The 20,338-nt window shown below is 34.9% G+C and overlaps 1 pseudogene; it reads right to left on the bottom strand.

Annotated features, from left to right (window-relative positions):
- Nucleotides 1–2,621: 2,621 nt before the first annotated feature.
- Nucleotides 2,622–20,338, bottom strand: part of LOC107879141 — a 79,766-nt pseudogene continuing 62,049 nt past the window's right edge.

Genomic DNA, 20,338 nt, shown 5'->3' with positions numbered 1-20,338 from the left:
TTGTTAAGAAAAGTGCGAGGTTGATAGCCTTAGAATTTTCACTTGCTTGATTCAATAGCAATGAATACCAAATGGTGATATCATTCTTATTGGAAAAAAAGAAAAAAAGAGGGAAAATGGGGAAGAAAAAAGGTATGTATATGTATGGAATTTGACATTCCCAAGAGTTTTTATGTCACAACATTTACATATGTATGGAATTTATTGTTACTTCATCCCATATACATAACATTATTATGTTCATGAGCCCGTATACTTAAATTTGTTATGTATATGTGGTGAAATAAATATTGATCGACTTTTTATTTTAGAACATATACATTAGAAAGTTATGTATATGTTACGCATTAACAGTTTTATACATAAAACAGTTATGTATATCTACCCATTTACCTTATTCTGTTATGTATATGTGTTGAAACAGACACTTCTGGACTGTAGTATTTTTAGAACATATACATTATAGAGTTATGTATATGTTATACATTAACAATGTTATACATAACATAGTTATGTATATGACTCTGTTAGACAAGTTAAGGTGTGTTTATTTCAGCCTATATACATAGCACTATTATGTATATGAAAGAATATTAGGCATGAATATTAAGTATTGTTTTATGTTTTCAAGTTTTAAAATTTTTTGTTTAAGTTTTGTTACATATTAAACTAATATTGGTTTGTAATATATATATTATTACAAGGGATACAATTCGGATGCAATTATCGAAATCAACCCGAGATTCCTCAATCTCTAATTCTGATAGTTGAAATTGATTTGGTGGTTCAAAATTTTAAAATTGAAAATTTATTATTGAATTTAAGGGATCCATTGTTTACAATTCAATTAATATTGAGTTAATTGTGTTATGTATTTAATTCAAATATTTTATTTTCTTAATTATAGTTAAATTTGTTAGTTCAGATACATAAGTAGTAAGTACATTGGCGTCCATTTATGTATATGAATAATTAAAATCTGGGAGAGAGAAAAATTAAATAAAATATTGAGAGAGGGGGTAATTATGAGCAAACTACTGTGATTTTTGTTATTTACCCAAAAATTTATCCCCAAAAACTTAGCCGGCGTTTGGCGATGAAACCTAAAATTTTTGAAGCTGGAGTTATGTTTGACCATGTCTTTTTGAAAGATTTTTTAGACTTTTGAAAAGTCCTTTTTAAATATAATTTTATATCCCTAACTTTTAAAAACTATTAAAATCGCCCAACTAACTAATTTACCTACTAACATACAACTAAATGTGATTCTTAAAGTTAATTTAAAGCCTTTAAAGCTGTTATAGCAACACAGAGTACTTGAATATGGTACTGGAACCATAATACTCATAAGAGATGAAAATACCATGTATAATAATTATTTTCTGTAAAAAGAACAGCTAACCCGATTTCAATGATGAGACAAATCCAAATAATTTTGTTATTGTGTTACCCCTTTTGTAACACCAGCTAACCAAATAACTATACAACAGCTAACCAAATAAAAAGTTAGTGACTTCACGTTTTGTAGCATCGCTTTCATTTTAGAAAGAAAGACAATTCTATCATCAATAGGCAATTTGCCTCGATAAGCATCATAATGTCGGCCAGCTTGAGCATACCTTAATTAATATCATGAGATAACTGCTACCTCCAACTAGTGAGAGAGGCTTTCCTAGTTCTGTGAAATCATTTATAGAAAGAGGTTCATAACATTGTGAACTGAATCCAATGGCTTTTTTTGCTTGCTTATTGAAAGGAGGCTTTAATGGCCCTCTAAGGATGTCTACATAATGGAGTGGAATTTTTGGATCACTTCATTGTCTACATCAATAGTCCCTTCTGAAGGAAGGTCACTCATATTTGGATTTCTTAATCTCAAGCAAAGATACCTGAACTATTTTACTCTCGCGGCATAGTGAGTTATTTCTTTTGGATACAACATAGTCTCTAATAACTCAGTTGTTTGGCTATCACCACCATTGCAAAAATTAGATATTGTTGTTGGAATCACATCCAGTCTTATGGCCTATATTATCAGAAACTATACCATCACCAACTTATATTGAAAAGTAAAAGCGATTCTACAAAATAAAACAAGGATAAACTGCATAAAACAAGACTTTGATCAATACAACTGTTGGGTAACTTGTAGATATATAAGATATATTAGGAAGTCAACACTTTTTTTAAAAATATTTTTAAGTTTCGCGTATGCTCAGTTCTTTCTAAAACTTGTGTATATCCATCACAGATATAAATAAGAAAACATTTTTAACTTTGGAAGAGCTCTGACAAAAAAAACTATTAGTAGCCTTAAAAAAATTAGATTACCTATATAGTAGCAGAGCGACAAGGTGATCAGTTGAACATTTTTCTTCAAAACATAAAGATTTAAATGTCAAAAAAAATATATGACAATTATATTGCACAAAATTGAATTCTTGAATTATAATGAACCTGCTTTCTTGTCCAATGATAAATACTAGATCTGTCCATCTTCAGAAGTCTTGAAATGAGTTTCTCGACAACTTATACTATTGTTGCAGTTCTTTTTTATGTGATAAACATTGAGTAGACAGGTATAGCGAATCTTTTTATGTGTGTAAAATGTATATTTGTACTTACACTTGTCCAACATCTCTAGGTATGTTGGTCAGTTGACTTGAGATCCCCAAAATTAAAACAACATTAAATACACTCTCCGTTGTTGCCTTTAATTCAGGTGCAATACCCATTATTGGAACACTCATCAACCTAACCGTTCCATTAACATAATAACACTACAGGTATAGTTTGTCAAATTTTCTATATCTCGACTCCCACAAGTCCATACGCATTTCTTCATCACATCTCTAAATGGCTACAACATATATCAAAAGATTAGACAATTTACGTTATTAAAGAAAACAAATCAAATTATGTGAATGAATAATGTATCTATTCTAAAGAAAAAAGCCAAAAAGTGTAGTAAATACATTAAGAAACTTATGATTCACATACAAAACAATACAAAAAGGTGAAAAAAGAAGTGTTCAAAAAACTATGAAATAGAAAATGGAGTACATGTAGAATCTAGGATGAGATAAATAGATCCAACTAAAGATATGAAAGAATACGAGTAATGTATGTGGAGAACATTCAGCTAAAGTGACATAGACTCTGAATAAAACAAAGATAAAAATCATAGAATTGGAAGATTGGCCTAAATATCAATTGGAAATTTGGAAACTATATCAGACAAAGCAACATTAAGCATGTCAAGTAGCCGTTCACTGACAACATCTTCTAGAGTTATGTGTGATGCATTCAGACCATCAACAAATTCATCTGTTCTCCTATACCATAATGTGTAAACAAAACATAATAAGAAATTTTTTAACTTCAAGTTAGTGAAACTCAGATTTTACCTATTACAGGTGACCCTCAAACTCAAATATTAGTTTTTTTTTCTTTTTCTTCGATTTATCATATATGTTTGGGTGTGTATCTAATACTAAATGGCTAAAATCCTCGCCATATATTTTCCAGATAGCATTTTTTCTCTCTAGAGTCATTAATATAGTTCCTAAATAACCAAACAAAGATCAAACTTTGTCTTTATTAGTTACATTAACAGGCATATATATAGTCCAAAGTAGAACATATAAGGAAAAATTTTGGAAAACGAATGAATAGATTGAAGAACATAACCTAAGTAAAATGTCTTTGTGTACTCTGCACATACTTCACTACACCTATCATATATGTCACAACTCGAACCAAGGCCTGGCTGTGATGGGTATCTTAAGTCCACTAAGGACCTAAGATCACCCTTGCGCACCTAACCAAACAACATAATATCCCCAACATCGAAGCAATTTTGAACATATAACAAGATAATTTTAAATAATAAAGGGTATGTCTATAACCGAATAACCATTGACCAGCCAAAACAATCGACCAACATCACCCAAGTGCATAATAATCAAACAAAGCCTTCTAACACAAGAACCAAAACCTGTCTTGGTCGGGACATATCCCTGACTCTAACAAATGACAATGAAAATGATAATGTTAATGATAATAAAAAATCTTAATTCTAGTCTATGATAATAAAAGGATGAAGTGTCTAAGTCTTTGGAAGAATGAAAGCTCACCACTTCATCACAATGAAACGATGAACCGACCCGATCCACCTAACTCTGTATAGAAAAAGTAGATATATCTTCTATGCTTGTATCCCATGGGGATATAATATTTAGAAACAGTTAGTGGGGGTGAACACTAGTATGTAATAGGTGGTTAATGATAACATAATGATATGGTCATCAGTTCAAAATCATTCAAAATCAATGTACATAATCAAATATATATATATATATATATCTGTAATATGCTGGGATAGAAAACAAGGCTTAAAATGCCCTTTAAGACTTTGGCCTGGAATGTCTAGCTCAACCTTCATTACATAAGAAGGCACCCATGGGCTATATGGGCCCAACTCTTCCCCAGCTGGTAGGCCCCCAGTATGTGTAGCATATGCACTATGGGGGACTCAAACCTTCTGGCATATCAAGGTTACACAAGCATCAAATCATATAGTATAATATAGGGGAGTCGAACCTTCTAGTCATATGATAATAATAAGAGGGACTCGACCCACCCGATCATATAGGCCCCCATGCCGATAATCACAGTTTTCAGTATTGGTCCTTCAAGACTTTCACTTTCATGACTCAGCTACACAACCCTCACTAAAGCCCAATTAAAAAAATTAGCACATACGTTATCATTTATTGAACCATGATATACATTTAGGAATACATTGTTGGTATCGTCATATCAAATACACTTGCAAGATAACATCAACATGCCAAACTAATTGTCATCACTTAGAGGAAATTCGCAACCCCATTGGTTCAAATATACATTAGCTTGGAGAATAACACAATCCCTTAAAGTTCAATTGAAAAATTATTATGCTTCATTGACTTTTTACATTATGCAATAGTTCATGAGTAGTTCAATATGCATACTTTTCATATTCAAAACCAATTTCACAATATGGGGTTGGGGTCATAATCACTTCAAAAGTCACAAGTTTGGGAAATCACAATCCCTAGTTCATTAACCACTCATATACATCAATTTAATTTTTAAAACCACCATATAAACATAACCTATTATAATACCCCGTACTTTTCCTAACTTAATTTCATCCCTAGAATGCCAAGGATTAGCTTTTAAGATGAAAAACTTTTTATTTCATATGTAATTTTCCAGATTTAGACATTCCATTGTGTGGAAAATTGAATAAGCTTTCCATCAATATAAAATTCATGCAAATCCAATACTCAGCAAAGAAGTTAGGGCATTTTTAGTAAGCAGTATGCCAACTGGGCAGTCACCGCACCGCGGTGAAGGACAATTTCATAATTGTCATTTTCCAGTGAACCTCCACAATATTAACGCATTGCAGAGAAGTCTAATTTTCCAATTGTCAGTTTCTAGTAAGCCCACGCGATTTCACCGCATCGCGATGATGGTCAAAATGGCATTCCAAAAGGGCACCACGGTAGTTCTGTATCACAAAGAGTTTCCAGTTCCCAATTATCCCTTATCTAGTGAGCTATCATGATAGTGGCACGTCGCGGTGGCCTATTAAATAAGGATTTTAGTTCTCTTTTTTAGTTTTATTTAGAAGTTTAAAAAGGGTATTTTGGTCAATTCCCAAGCCCCAATCCATCCAAAACAAGATATTAAACCCATTCTAAGACTATTATGCACATTATTCATCAATTTTCTCTCAAACAAAAACCCTAGAACTCGAAATCTTCTTGTCCAAGAAATTAATTCCACTATTGTTTCTCCAAGAAAGCTCAAAATTGAGGATTCCCATGACAAGATAATGAAGAACTCAAATAGGAATCAATAATTCAAGTTTCTTCATCTAATCATCAATCAAGGTATATGGGGTTTATGAACAAAGATCCTCTTTCATCCTTGTGCCCAAAACTAGCTTTTAACAACAAATTTATATGGTTTTATATGAATATACATGATTTTTATATTAAGGTTTATACCCAATGTTGTTATTTGTAAGATTATGAGATTTCAAGTGTTTATGAAGATGAATTTCATATTTAATCTCATATTTTCATGCTCGTTGTAGTAAATTTCAGATTTTGAGTTGAATTATCATTATTTTCATTACCAAACATGATTATTATGACGTTTGATATAAATTTGAAGCATGGGTTACTAAGCCCAAATTTGTATATTGATATTTCAAGAAAGATGATGCTTTAAGCATCCTATGATCAGACTTTCAGCAAAGCTTTGATCTTTTGATCCTCAGTTTAGTTATGGAATCCACTTTATAGATTTATTACAAATTGCAGAGTTCAGATCAGCTTTATTTATAGATTTAATCAGATAAATGCATAATTGATTTTAGATAAACCCTTATGCTAGTTTTTAAAGTAGATTTCTAACAAAATAAGAATACAGATTTAAAGGGAGTAGTATTTAGCACTAAGCGAGAAGTGTGGGATTAGCATGCCCTATCTTCCACAGAATTATGTAGCCAACATAATTACAGATTATCAAATTATTCCCATTCTAATATGGATGACAGATTTAGCTTGTGATCGATCATATGGACAGTAGGTTATACTCTCTAGAAAGAGTATTGCACCTCTTCTCATTGTGAGTTTTCCCCTTAGGGGAACAAGATGTTGGACTCTATGTTAGCTTATATAGTTTACGTTATTTTTTCCTAATAGTAAATGCTTTTCTAAAAAGAATAACAGAAAAGCTTTTAGAAAACTAAGTGTAAAAGGCTCACAAATTTATTCAGATTATGCTTTACAGAAAGATATTAGCTACAGATTTTATCTTTCAAATTTTAGTTACATAAGTGAGCTCTTTCTACATTTAGACAATATAATTTATAGACAAAACATTAGCACAACTTTTAGAACTAAATGTTATGACTCACTAGATTTACAAAGTATGATTTGCTATTCATGATTTCAGATTACAGTATTTTAGATATTCCAACTTATGTGAGTCATTTACATTTAGCATGCATTGTTCTACAAATGATGATGATGAGATAATGTTTTACTTATGGATTTCACCCCTATATACTCAGTACATCCTCAAAGTACTGAGCCGCATATATGTCTATGTGCTACATTATCTCATAATGTAGGTTTAGGTGCTCAATATCAGCAGCATGGGTAGTTCGAGCATCTTCATCTACATCCGACAGTTGGTGAGTTCTCATAGTTTGGGGACTTATTCATTCAAATTTTGCCGCTTATTAGTTTATATGATTTAGTATTGTCCTCTAATAATTTGAGTTAGCTGGGGATTTACCTACGTGAGAAAGGTTCTTCCCACATGAGATGAGGGAACTTAATATAGAGGAGTTTGTGAATTTGAGGTAGGGCTCAATGACAGTGAATAAGTACTGCCTTAAGTTCAATCAGTTCTCTAAGTATGCCCCTGCTCCTAGAGCAAGTATGAGTAAGTTTGTTACTGGAGTATCTAATTTGGTAGTTTGGTGTGTAGGACTGCCATACTTATTGGAGACATGGATCTTTATTGATTATTGATTAATGCTCAGCAGATTGAAATCGAGAAGTTGAAGGAAAGAGAGAAAAAACAAGAGGGCTAGAACAGGGCAGTTTGAGTATGGCTAGGCTAGGTCTCAAGGTGGAAATCATTTACAGATTCAGAATTGTTCATCAATGCCAAAACCATCTTTAGCTAGTGCTCCCTCTCCCAGAGGTAGGTAGAAGCAGTGGGGTAAGTCTTCTATGTCCAGATCCCAGAATAGTATGAGTGGTAGGCCTAGTTATCCTCCATGTTCTAGGTATGGTAAAAGTCATCTTGATAAGTTTTTAGTTGGATAGAAAGGTTATTTTGGTTGTGATAAGTTTCTGCATGGGATTAGAGATTGTCTGGATACTAAGCAGGGAAACAAAATTGGTTTTATGCTCAGGCTACTAGTGCACCAACTCCTTTACGTCTCCTACTTCCTTCTCAGGGCATATTATCCAGTACCAGTAGTGGTTAATGCCAGAATTAATTTTATGCTTTGCCATCCCATGAGGAGCAGGAGGATTCACCTAATGCTATTACTGGTATGCTTCATGTTTTTCATCTTGATGTTTATATGCTATTAGAGGGTCGAGTTTCTCTTATGTGACCTCATTAGTTATAGTAAATTTTGAAATATTTCCTGTAAAGATTCCTAAGTCTTTCTTAGTTTATACCTCAGTGGGTGAGTCAGTTATTACCAAATAGATCTATAGAAAGTATTCTATCATTGTCCTTCATAAAATCAAGTTAGTAGACATAATAAAGTTAGATATGGTTGACTTTGATCTTATTCTTGGTATGGATTGACTCCATTCTTATTATGCCTCCATAGATTGTCGCACCCGAGTGGTGAAGTTCTAATTTCTATTTGACTGGAGAGGTAATTTAGTGTCCCCCAAAAGCCATTTCATATCTTATCTTAAAGCCAAAAAGTTGATCTCCAAGGATTGTATCTATCATCTAGTTCAATTCAAAGACACAAAGTCTGAGACTCCGAAAAATTAGTAAGTTAGTGTAGTCAATGAGTTTCCTGATGTCTTTCCCAAAGATTTGCTAGGGATACCTCCCGATAGGGAAATAGAATTCGGTATTGACCTTTTTCCAGATACTCAGCCCATCTCAATACCTCCATATCATATGGATCCCTCCGAGATCAAAGAGTTAAAAGAGTAACTCAAATATCTTTTAGATAAAGGCTTCATAAGGCTAATATTTCTCCATGGGGAGCTCCCGTCCTATTCCTGTGAAAGAAAGATGGTTCTTTGCGTATGTGCATTGACTAGAGTTAGTTGAATAAAGTTATAGTCAAAAACAAATATCCTCTTCCTAGAATTGATGACCTATTTGATCAACTCAAAGATGAAAGTTATTTCTCATAGATAGACCTCAGATCCAGCTATTATCATCTTAGAGTAAGGGAATGCGATATTCCAAAGACAACTTTCAGAACCCATTATGGTCATTTTTAGTTTCTAGTCATGTCCTTCGGGCTAACAAATGCCCAAGTAGCCTTCATAGACTTGATGAACAGAGTGTTCAAATAGTATTTAGATATGTTTTTCATAGTCTTTATCGATGATATTCTTGTCTACTCTCATAGTAAGGATGATCATATAGATCATCTTAGAATTATGTTATAGACTCTTAAAGACCACCAGTTGTTTGGCAAATTCAGCAAATGTGAATTTTGGCTAAGATCAGTAGCTTTTCTTGGTCATATTGTTTCCAGTAAGGGTATTAAATTTGATTCCCAAAAGATAGAAGCCATAAGAAATTGGCCTAGACCAATCTCTTCATCAGACATTCAGAGTTTCTTGGGTCTAGCTACTTATTGCAAATGTTTTATTAAAGGTTTCACATCTATTGCGTATCCTAGGTCTAAATTGACCCCAAAAAGTTAAGTTTCAGTGGTCAGATTCCTGCAAGAAGTGTTTTCAGGAGTTGAAGACTCGACCCACTTCAGCCTCAGGTTTAGCATTACCTGATGGTACAGATGGTTTTGTGGTTTATTGTGATGCCTCCAGAGTTGGTTTAGTTATGTTTTGATGCAGAAAGGTAAGGTTAATTCCTATGTCTCTAGACAGCTTAAGACTCATAAAAATAACTACCCTACCAATGATCTTGAATTAGCTGCTGTTGTGTTTGCTTTGAAAATCTGGAGACATTACTTGTATGGGGTGCATGTTGATGTGTTCACAGATCATAAAAGTTTGAAGTATGTGTTTACTTAGAGAGAGTTGAATCATCCTTAGAGGATATAGTTAGAGTTATTGAAAGATTATGGTATGAGTGTGTTATATCATCTGAGCAAGGCCAATGTGGTGGAAGACGCCCTTAGTAGATTATCCATGGGCAGTGTTGCTCATGTGGAGAATGATAAGAAGGATATAGTTTGAGAAGTTCATTAGTTAGCTAGATTGGGTTGTGAGATTGGTTGATTCACCTGAAGGAACTATTTGGGTTTAGTGTAGTTTCAAATCTTCTCTGGTTTCAAAAGTAAAAGAGAAGCAAGATAAGGATCTTGTTTGGTCAAACTGAAGGAGTCGATTAACGACCAAAAAGTAGAGGTTTTCTCCCAAGGGGGAGATGGTGTGTTGAGATAATAGAGCAGATTATGTGTGCCATGTATAGATGATTCAAGTCAGCGGATTATGACGGAAGTGCATGGTGGGCTTATTCCATTTATCCAGGTGATACCAAGATGTACCGTGACTTACGAGAAATCTATTGGTGGAGTGGTATGGAGAGAGATGTAGCAGAGTTTTTAGCAAAGTATGCAACTTGTCAATTGGTTAAGGTAGAGCACCAAAGAACTAGTGGTATGTTGTAAGAGTTTGGTATCCCCAATTGGAAGTGGGAAGAGGTGAATATAGATTTTGTGACTGGTTTACCCTATAGGCGTCGTCAACACGATTCGATTTGGGTGGTAGTAGACAGATTAACTAAGTCAGTGCATATCTTGCCAGTTTACACATCTTACACAGTTAAAGATTATGATAAGTTTTATATCAGAGAGTTAGTCAGATTGTATAGTATTTCTTTGTCCATCATCTTAGATAGGGGTACTCAATTTACCTCTCAATTTTTGAAAGCTTTTCAAAAGGGTTTTGGTACCCAAGTTCTCCTTAGTTTAGCTTTCCATCCACAGACAGATGGTCAGGCAGAAAGGACCATTCAAAAACATAAGGATATGTTAAGGCGTGTGTTCTTGATTTCAAAGGTAGTTGGGATGACCATTTTCCATTGATTGAGTTTGCTTATAATAACAGTTATCATGCTAGTATTCAGATGATGCTGTTTGAGGCTCTTTATGGGCGGAGATATAGATCGCCGGTTGGATGGTTCGAAGTGGGTGAAGCCACTTTGATTGGGCCAGACATGGTGTTTTAAGCCATAGAAAAAGTTTGGTTGATTAGAGAAAGATTGAAAGTGGCCCATAGTCGTTAGAAATCTTATACATATTTAAGAAAGAGAGATCTTGAGTTTACGGTAGATGATCATGTGTATTTGAAAGTTTCACCCATTAAGGGGGGTGAATAGATTTGGCAAAAAGGGGAAGCTTAGTCCCCATTTTGTATGCCCCTTGCAAATTTTGAGTGGTGTTGGGAAGGTGGCATTTGATCTTGAGATACCCATAAATTTATCCTCAATATCCAGTGTTCCATGTGTCCTTGTTGAAGAAGTGCATGGACGACTCAGTTGTTATAGTTCCTCTAGAAAGTACAGATATTCAAAATAACCTTTCTTATGAAGAAGTTCTAGTAGTGAGTCTTGATCATCAAATTCATAGAGTAAGGAACAAAAAAGTTCCCCTAGTCAAAGTTCTGTGGCTAAATAAGTCCGTTGAGGGTGCTACTTGGGAAGCAGAAGCAGACATGCGTACAAAGTATCCTTATCTCTTCTCCACAAACTTATATTTAGCCGAAGGTAATAGTCTTCCTTCATTCAGTTCATTTCCAATTTCAGATTCAACCATATAGCTATTTTTAGGCAAATTCATGCACTCTCAGATCAGTTCAGTAGCTCATTAGGATGAGATTAAGTCATTCAGTTTATTTCAGTTGAGCATGATAGCTTATAGCCTTAAATTCCTCAGTATTTTTAGATTTAATTAGCCACATTTGAGAACGAATGTTCCCAAAGGGGGAGATATTATAATACCCCATACTTTTTCTAGTTTAATTTCATCCCTAGAATATTAAGGATTAGATTCTAAAATGAATACCTTTTTATTTCATATAGAATTTTCTAGAGTTAGACTTTCCATTATGTGGGAAATTGAATAACCTTTCCATCAAGACCAAATTGGCCTAAATCCGACACTTGATGAAGAAGTTATGGCATTTTTAGTAAGTAGTTTGCCAACTGGGTAGTCACCACGTTGCGGTGATGGAAAATTTCATAATCTTCATTTTCCAGTGGACCTCTGCGATATTGGCATGTTGTAGAGAAGTCCAATTTTTCAATTGTCAATTTTTAATAAACCTATGCGATTTCGCCGTATCGCGATGATGGTCAAAATGGCATTTCAAAGGGGCACCGCGATAGCTCCGCATCGTGGAGAGTTTAAAGTTCCCAATTGTCCCTTATCCAGTTAGCCACCATGATAGTGTCACATCATGGTGGCCTATTAACTCAGGATTTTGGTTCTCTTTTTCAGTTCCGTTTAGAAGTTTAAAAGGCGTATTTTGATCAATTCCCAAGCCTCAATCTGTCCAAAAGATGCGATTAAACCCATTCTAAGCCTATTATGCTCATTATTCATCAATTTTCTCTCAAATAAAAACCCTAGATCTCAAAAGTTTCTTCTCCAAGAAATCAATTCCACCATTGTTTCTCCAAGAAAGCTCAAAATTGAGGATTCCCAAGATAAGATAATCAAGAACTCAAATAGGAATTAATAATTTAAGTTTCTTCATCTAATCATAAATCAAGGTATGTGGGGTTTATGAACAAGGATCCTCTTTCATTCTTGTGTCCAAAGCTAGTTTTTAACTGTAAATTTACATGGTTTTATATGAATATCCATGAGTTTTATACTAGGGTTCATACCTAATGTTGTTATTTGCAAGATTATGAGATTTCAAGTGTTTATGAAGATGAATTTCGTGTTTAATTTCATATTTTCATGCCTATTATAGTATATTTGAGATTTTGAGTTGAATTATCATTGTTTTCATTACCAAGCATGATTATTATGATGTTTTGATATAAATTTGAAGCATGGGTTATTAAGCCTAAGTTTATATGTTGATATTTCAAGAAAGATGATGCTTTAAGCATCCTATGATCATATTATTTACAGACTTTCAGCAAATCTTTGATCTTTTGATCCTCAGTTTAGTTATGGAATCCACTTTACAGATTTATTATAGATTACAGAGTTTAGATCAGCTTTATTTACAAATTTAATCAGATAAATGCATAATTGTTTTATGATAAACCCTTATGCTAGTTCTTAAAGTGGATTTCCAACAAAATGAGTATACTAATTTAAAGGGAGTAGTATTTAGCACCGAGTGGGAAGTATAGGATTACCGTGCCTTATCTAACATAGAATTACGTAGCCAACGTAGGTACAGATTATCAGATTATTCCCATTTTAATATGGATGACAGATTTAGCTAGTGATCAATCACATGGACAGTAGGTTATACTCCCTGTCAAGGGTATAACACCACTCCTCATCGTGAGTTTTTTCCCTTAGGGAAATACGACGTTGGACTTCTTGTTAGCTCACATGGTTTATGTTTGTAAGAAGAACCTCCCTTATATATATGCTTTAGATAAAGTATTTTTCCCTAATAGTAAAGGCTTTCAGAAAAGAATAATACAAAAGCTTTTAGAAAACAAAGTGTAAAGGCTTACGAATTTATTTAGATTATGCTTTACAAAAGTATATTAGCTATAGATTTTATATTTCAGATTTCAGTTATAGAAGTAAGTCCTTTCTACACTTAGATAGTATAATTTACAAACAGAACATTAGCACAACTTTTAGAACTAAATGTTATGTCTCACTAGATTTACAAAGTATGATTTGCTATTCATGATTTCAGATTTTAGTATTTCAGATATTCCAGCTTATGTGAGTCTTTTACATTTATCATGCATTGTTCTACAAATAATGATGATGAGATGATGTTTTACTTATGTATTTTACCCCTATATACTCAGTACATCCTCAAAGTACTAATCCATATATATGTTTATGTTCTACATTGTCTCATAATTTAGGTTCAGGTGCTCAGTATCAGCAGTGTGAGTAGTTCGAGCATCTCTATCTACATCTGACAATTTGTGAGTCCTCATAGTTTGGGTACTTATTTATTCAGATTTTGCAGCTTATTAGTTAATATGATTTAGTATTCTTTTCGAACAGTTCGAGTTAGCTGGGGGTTTGTCCTAGCGACTCTCTATTTATTAGTAGTAGAGGCTTGTCAGATTGCTAGATATTATTCAGACTTACAGTATTGATTTTCAGACATTACTTCAGATTCATTATCAGTTATTTCAGACAGTTTTCCACATTTAGTATGGCTGTGATGTCTATGTTTCCTTTATTATGAGATCCAAAATTAGTAATAGGCGATGGGGTTAGTTTAAGTCTGCTCGTAGTCTTGAGCATCGTGTGACGTCTTGAGAGTAGGTTTTAGGGAATTACAAACTTAGTATCAGAACCTAAGATTTATAAGAGTCCTAGGTAGTCAGACAAGCCACGTTACGTAGAGTTTTGATCATGGGTGTAAAGCGTTCCATATTTTTTAGCAAGAGGCTATGGGAGGTTCTTAGGAAATCATCTCTTTCTTTCATGATCTATCGTGCTTACATTATATCTGCTTTTAAATTATGCTCTTACATGACTATTTAATATGCCTCCTCGTTGAGCTAATGCTCATAGAAATAATAACCATCCACCGCAGCCTGCTGATCCTCTGAATGAGAATGTATTCTTTGCTGAGTTTAGGGCTATCTTTCAGGAGTTGGCCTAAGATGTAACAGCTAATGTTCAGGGAAACCATCAGGCTCCATCCCACTTCAATAGAATGGGGATTTAGATACAGCTAGAATTAGAGATTTTATGAGAATGAATGCGCCAGAGTTATTTGTGTCAAAAGCAGGTGAGGACCCACAACTTTATTTAGATGAGGTAAAGATGATCACCCAGATTATACATGTTTCTAAAAAAGAGAGTGTAGAGTTAGCATTCTATAGATTGTAGGATGTAGCGTATGATTGGGTAGTGATGTGGAGAATGGTAGAGGTGAGAATGCTTCTCCTATGAGTTGGCAGGTGATTCAAGATTTTTTTCTAGACAAGTTATTCCCATGTAAGATAAGAGAAGATAAGATAGAGAAGTTTGTGAATTTGAGACAGGACTCAATGACAGTGAAGGAGTACTACCTTAAGTTCAATCAGTTATCTAAGCATGCCCCTAATATGATGGCTGATCCTAGAGCAAGTATGAGTAAGTTTGTTACTAGAGTATCTGGTTTGGTAGTCAAAGAGTGTAGGACTTCCATTCTTATTGGAGACATGGAACTTGCTATATTGAAGATTCATGCTTAATTGATTAAAGCAGAGAAGTTGAAGGAAAAAGAGAGAGGAAATAAGAGGGCTAGAATAGGGTAGTGGGGTAGGATCACCATCTTCAGCTAATGCTCCTACTCCCAGAGGTAGGTAGGAGCAGTGGGGTAGGTCTTCTATGTCCAGATCCCAAAAAGTATGAGTGGTAGGCCCAGTTATCCTTCATGTGCTAGGTGTGGTAAAAGTCATCTTGGTTAGTGTTTAGCTGGACAGAAAGGTTGTTTTGGTTGTAGTAAGTTGGGTCATGGGATTAGAGATTGTCTGCATATTAAGTAGGAAAACACAGATGGTCGTACTCAGACTCAGGCTACTAGTGCACCAACTCCTTTAGGTCGCCCAGTCCCTCCTCAGGGCGCATCATCTAGTACCGGTAACGGTCAGTGCTAGAATTAGTTTTATACATTACCATCCCATCAAGAGCAGGAGGATTCACCAGATGTTATTACTTGTATGCTTCTTGTCTTTCATCATGATATTTATGTGCTAATAGACCTAAGTTCGAGGTTTTCTTATGTTACCCCATTAGTTTCAATAAATTTTGAAATACATCCTGAAAAGATCATTGAGCCTTTCTTGGTTTCTACCCTAGTGGGTGAGTCAGTTATTTCCAAACAGATCTATAAAAAGTTTCTTATCATTGTGCTTCATAAAATTATGTTAGCAGACTTAATAGAGCTAGATATGATTGACTTTGATCTTATTCTTAGAATGGATTAGCTCTATTCTTATTATGCCTCCATAGATTATCGCACCCGAGTGGTGAAGTTCCAGTTTCCAAATGAGCTAGTCTTTGAGTGGAGAGGTAATTTAGTGTCTCCCAAAAGACATTTCATATCTTATCTTAAAGCTAGAAAGTTGATCTACAAAGGGTGTATCTATCATCTAGTTTGAGTCAAATACACTAAGTCTGAGACTTCGACAGTTCAGTCAGTTAGTGTAGTCAATGAGTTTCCTGATGTCTTTCCTGAATATTTGCTAGGGGTACCTCCTGATAGGGAAATAGAATTTGATATTGACCTTCTTTCAGATACTTAGCCCATCTCAATACCTTCATATCATATGGCTCCCGCCGAGCTCAATGAGTTTAAAGAGTAACTCAAAGATCTTTTAGATAAAGGCTTCATAAGGTTTCTCCATGGGGCGCTCCCATCCTATTCATGTGATAGAAAGATGGTTCTTTGCGTATGTGCATTGACTATTATCAGTTGAATAAAGTTACAGTAAAAAACAAATATCCACTTATACGAATTGATGACCTATTTGATCAACTCCAAGGTACAAGTTATTTCTCAAAGATAGACCTTAGATACGACTATTATCAGCTTAGAGTTAGGGAATATGATATTCCAAAGACAGCTTTCAAAATCCATTATGGTCATTTTGAGTTTCTAGCCATGTCCTTCGGGCTAAGAAATGCCCCAGCAACCTTTATGGACTTGATGAACAGAGTGTTAAAATAGTATTTGGACATGTTTGTCATATTCTTTATTGATGATATTGTTATCTACTCTCATAGTGAGGATTATTATGCATACCATCTTAGAATTGTGTTACAGACTTTTAGAGACCATCAGTTATTTGCCAAATTTAGCAAGTGTGAATTTTGGCTAAGATCAGTAGCTTTCCTTGGTCATATTGTTTCCAGTAAGGGTATTAGAGTTGATCCCCAAAAGACAAAAGCCATAAAAAGTTGTCCTAGACCTATCTCTCTATCAGACATTAGGAGTTTCTTTGGTCTAGGTGGTTATTACAGATGTTTTGTTTAAGGTTTCTCATCTATTGCGTCTCCTATGTCTAGATTGACCCAAAAGAAAGTTAAGTTTCAGTGTTCTGATTCCTGCGAGAAAAGTTTTTAGGAGTTGAAGACTAGACTTACTTCAGCCCCAATTTTAGCATTACCTGATGGTACAAATGGTTTTGTGGTATATTGTGATGCCTCCAGAGCTGATTTGGGTTATGTTTTGTTGAAGAGAGGTAAGGTAATAGCCTATTCCTCTAGACATCTTAAGCCTCATGAAAATAACTACCCTTCCTATGATCTTAAATTAGCTGCTATTGTGTTTGGTTTGAAAATCTGGAGACATTACTTGTATGGGGTGCATGTTAATGGGTTCACGAATCACAAAAGTTTGCAGTACGTGTTTACTCAGAGAGAGTTGAATCTTCATTAGAATAGATGGTTAGAGTTATTGAAGGACTATGATATAAGTGCGTTGTATCATCCGGGCAAGGCTAATGTGGTAGCAGACGCCCTTAGTAGATTGTCCACGGGCAGTGTTGCTCATGCGGAGAATGATAAGAAGGAGTTAGTTTGAAAAGTTCATAGGTTACCTAGATTGGGTGTGAGATTGATTGATTTAGCTAAAGGGAATGTTTAGGTTTAAAGTAGTTCCGAATCTTCTCTAGTTTAGGAATTGAAAGAGAAGCAAGATAAGGATTCTTGTTTGGTCAAACTTAAGGAGTCGATTAAAGACCAAAAGGTAGAGGTTTTCTCCCAAGGGATAGATGGTGTGTTGAGATAATAGAGTAGATTGTGTGTGCCATGTGTCGGTGATTTGAGGTATCAGATTATGGTGAAAGTGCATGGTGCACGTTATTCCATTCATCCAGGTGCTACCAAGATGTACCGCAACTTATGGGAAATCTATTGGTGAAGTGGTATGAAGAGAGATATAGCCGAGTTTTCAGCAAAGTGTGCAACTTGTCAACAGGTTTAGGTAGAGCACCAAAGACCTGGTGGTACGTTGCAAGAGTTTGGTATCCCCACTTGGAAGTGGAAAGAGGTGAATATAGATTTTGTGTCTGGTTTACCCATTTGTGTCATCAACATGATTTGATTTGGGTGATAGTAGACAGATTAACTAAGTCAGCTCATTTCTTGCTAGTTCACAGGTCTTACACAGCTGAAGATTATGCTAAGTTGTATAACAGAGAGTTAGTCAGGTTGCATGGTTTTTTTTGGTCCATCATCTTAGATAGGGTTAATCAGTTTACCTCTCAATTTTGGAAAGCCTTTCAGAAGGGTCTTGGTACCCAAGTTCACCTTAGTTCTGCTTTTCATCCACATATATATGGTCAGGTAGAAAGGACCATTCAGGCACTAGAGGATATGTTAAGGGCGTGTGCTCTTGATTTCAAAGTTGTTGGGATGGCCATTTACCATTGATTGAGTTCGCTTATAATAACAGTTATCATGCTTGTATTCAGATGGCTCCGTTTGAAGGTCTTTATAGGGGGAGATGTAGATCACCTGTTGGTTAGTTCGAAGTGGGTGAAGCCACTTTTATTGGGCTTGACATGGTATTGGAAGCCATAGAAAAAGTTTGGTTGATTAGAGAAAGATTGAAAGTAGCCCAAAGTCGTCAGAAATTTTATGCAGACGTAAGAAGGAGAGATGTTGAGTTCGCGGTAGATGATCTTGTGTATTTGAAAGTTTCACCCATGAAGGAGGTGAAGATATTCGACAAAAAAGAAAAGCTTAGTCCCTGATATGTAAGCCCCTCCCGGATTTTGAGTTGTGTTGGGAAGGTGGCGTAAGAGCTTGTGCTACCTGCAGATTTATCCTCAGTTCATCCAGTGTTCCATGTGTCCTTGTTGAAGAGGTACATGGACGATTCAACTGTTATAGTTCGTCTATAAAGTACATATATTCAGAATAGCCTTTCTTACGAAGAAGTCCCAGTAGAGATTCTTGATTATCAAATCCATAGACTAAGGAACAAAGAAGTTCCCCTGGTCAAAGTTCTGTGGCAAAATCAGTCTGTTGTGGGTGCTACTTGGGAAGCAGAAGAAGACATGCATACCAAGTATCCTCATCTCTTCTTCACGAGCTCAGATTCAGCTGAAGGTAATAGTCTTCCTTTATTCAGTTCTTTTCCAGTTTCAAATTCAGCCATATAGCTATATTTATGCGAATTCATGCACTCTCAGATTAGTTCAGAAGTTCATTATGATGAGATTCAATCATTCAGTTTATTTCAGTTGTGCATGATAGATTATAGCCTCAGATTCCTTAGTATTTTCTACTTAAATTAGTCATATTCGAGGATGAATATTCCCAAGGGAGAGATATTATAATACCCCATACTTTTCCTAGCTTAATTGCGTCCCTAAAATGTCAAGGATTAGCTTCTAAAATGAATAACTTTTTATTTCATAAGGAATTTTTGAAATTTAGACTTTCCATTGTGTGGGAAATTGAACAACTTTCCAGCGATACTAAATTTTCCCAAATTCGACACTCGGTGAAGAAGTTAGGGCATTTTTAGTAAGCAGTGTGCCAGCTGGGCAGTCACCACATTGCAGTGAAGGAAAATTTCATACTTGTCATTTTTTAGTGGACCTCCGTGATATTGGCGCATCGCGGAGAAGTCCAAATTTTCAATTGTTAATTTCCAATAAGCCTGCGCGATTTCATCGCATTGCAACAATGGTCAAAATGGCATTCCAAAGGGGCACCGCGATAGCTTCGCATCGCGGAGAGTTTCCAGTTCCCAATTGTCCCTTATCCAGTGAGCCACTGTGATAGTGGCGCGTCGTGGTGGCCTATTAAATTGGTATTTTAGTTCTCTTTTCTAGTTCCATTTAGAAGTTTAAAGGGGGTATTTTGGTCAATTTCCAAGCCCCAATCTGTCTAAAACATGAGATTAAACCCATTCTAAGCCTATTATGCTCATTATTCATCAATTTTCTCTCAAACAAAAACCCTAGAACTCAAAAGCTTCTTATCCAAGAAATCAATTCCACCATTGTTTCTCCAAGAAAGCTCAAAATTGAGGATTCCCAAGACAAGATAATCAAGAACTCATCTTCAAAAACTCAAATAGGAATCAATAATTCAAGTTTTTTCATCTAATCATCAATCAAGCATTGTTTCAGATTTTGAGTTGAATTATCAATGATTTTCATTACCAAACATGATTATTATGATGTTTTGATATGAATTTGAAGCATTGATTACTAAGCCCAAGTTTATATGTTGATATTTCAAGAAAGATGATGCTTTAAGCATCCTATGATTAGATTATTTACAGACTTTCAGCAAAGCTTTGATCTTTTGATCCTCAATTTAGTTATGGAATCCACTTTCCAGATTTATTATAGATTACAGAGTTTAGATCAGCTTTATTTATAGATTTAATAATATAAATGCATAATTGGT

The sequence above is a fragment of the Capsicum annuum genome, chromosome 8 (assembly GCF_002878395.1).
Source record: "Capsicum annuum cultivar UCD-10X-F1 chromosome 8, UCD10Xv1.1, whole genome shotgun sequence".
Lineage (NCBI taxonomy): Eukaryota > Viridiplantae > Streptophyta > Magnoliopsida > Solanales > Solanaceae > Capsicum > Capsicum annuum.
This window is presented reverse-complemented; position numbering and strand designations above follow the sequence as displayed.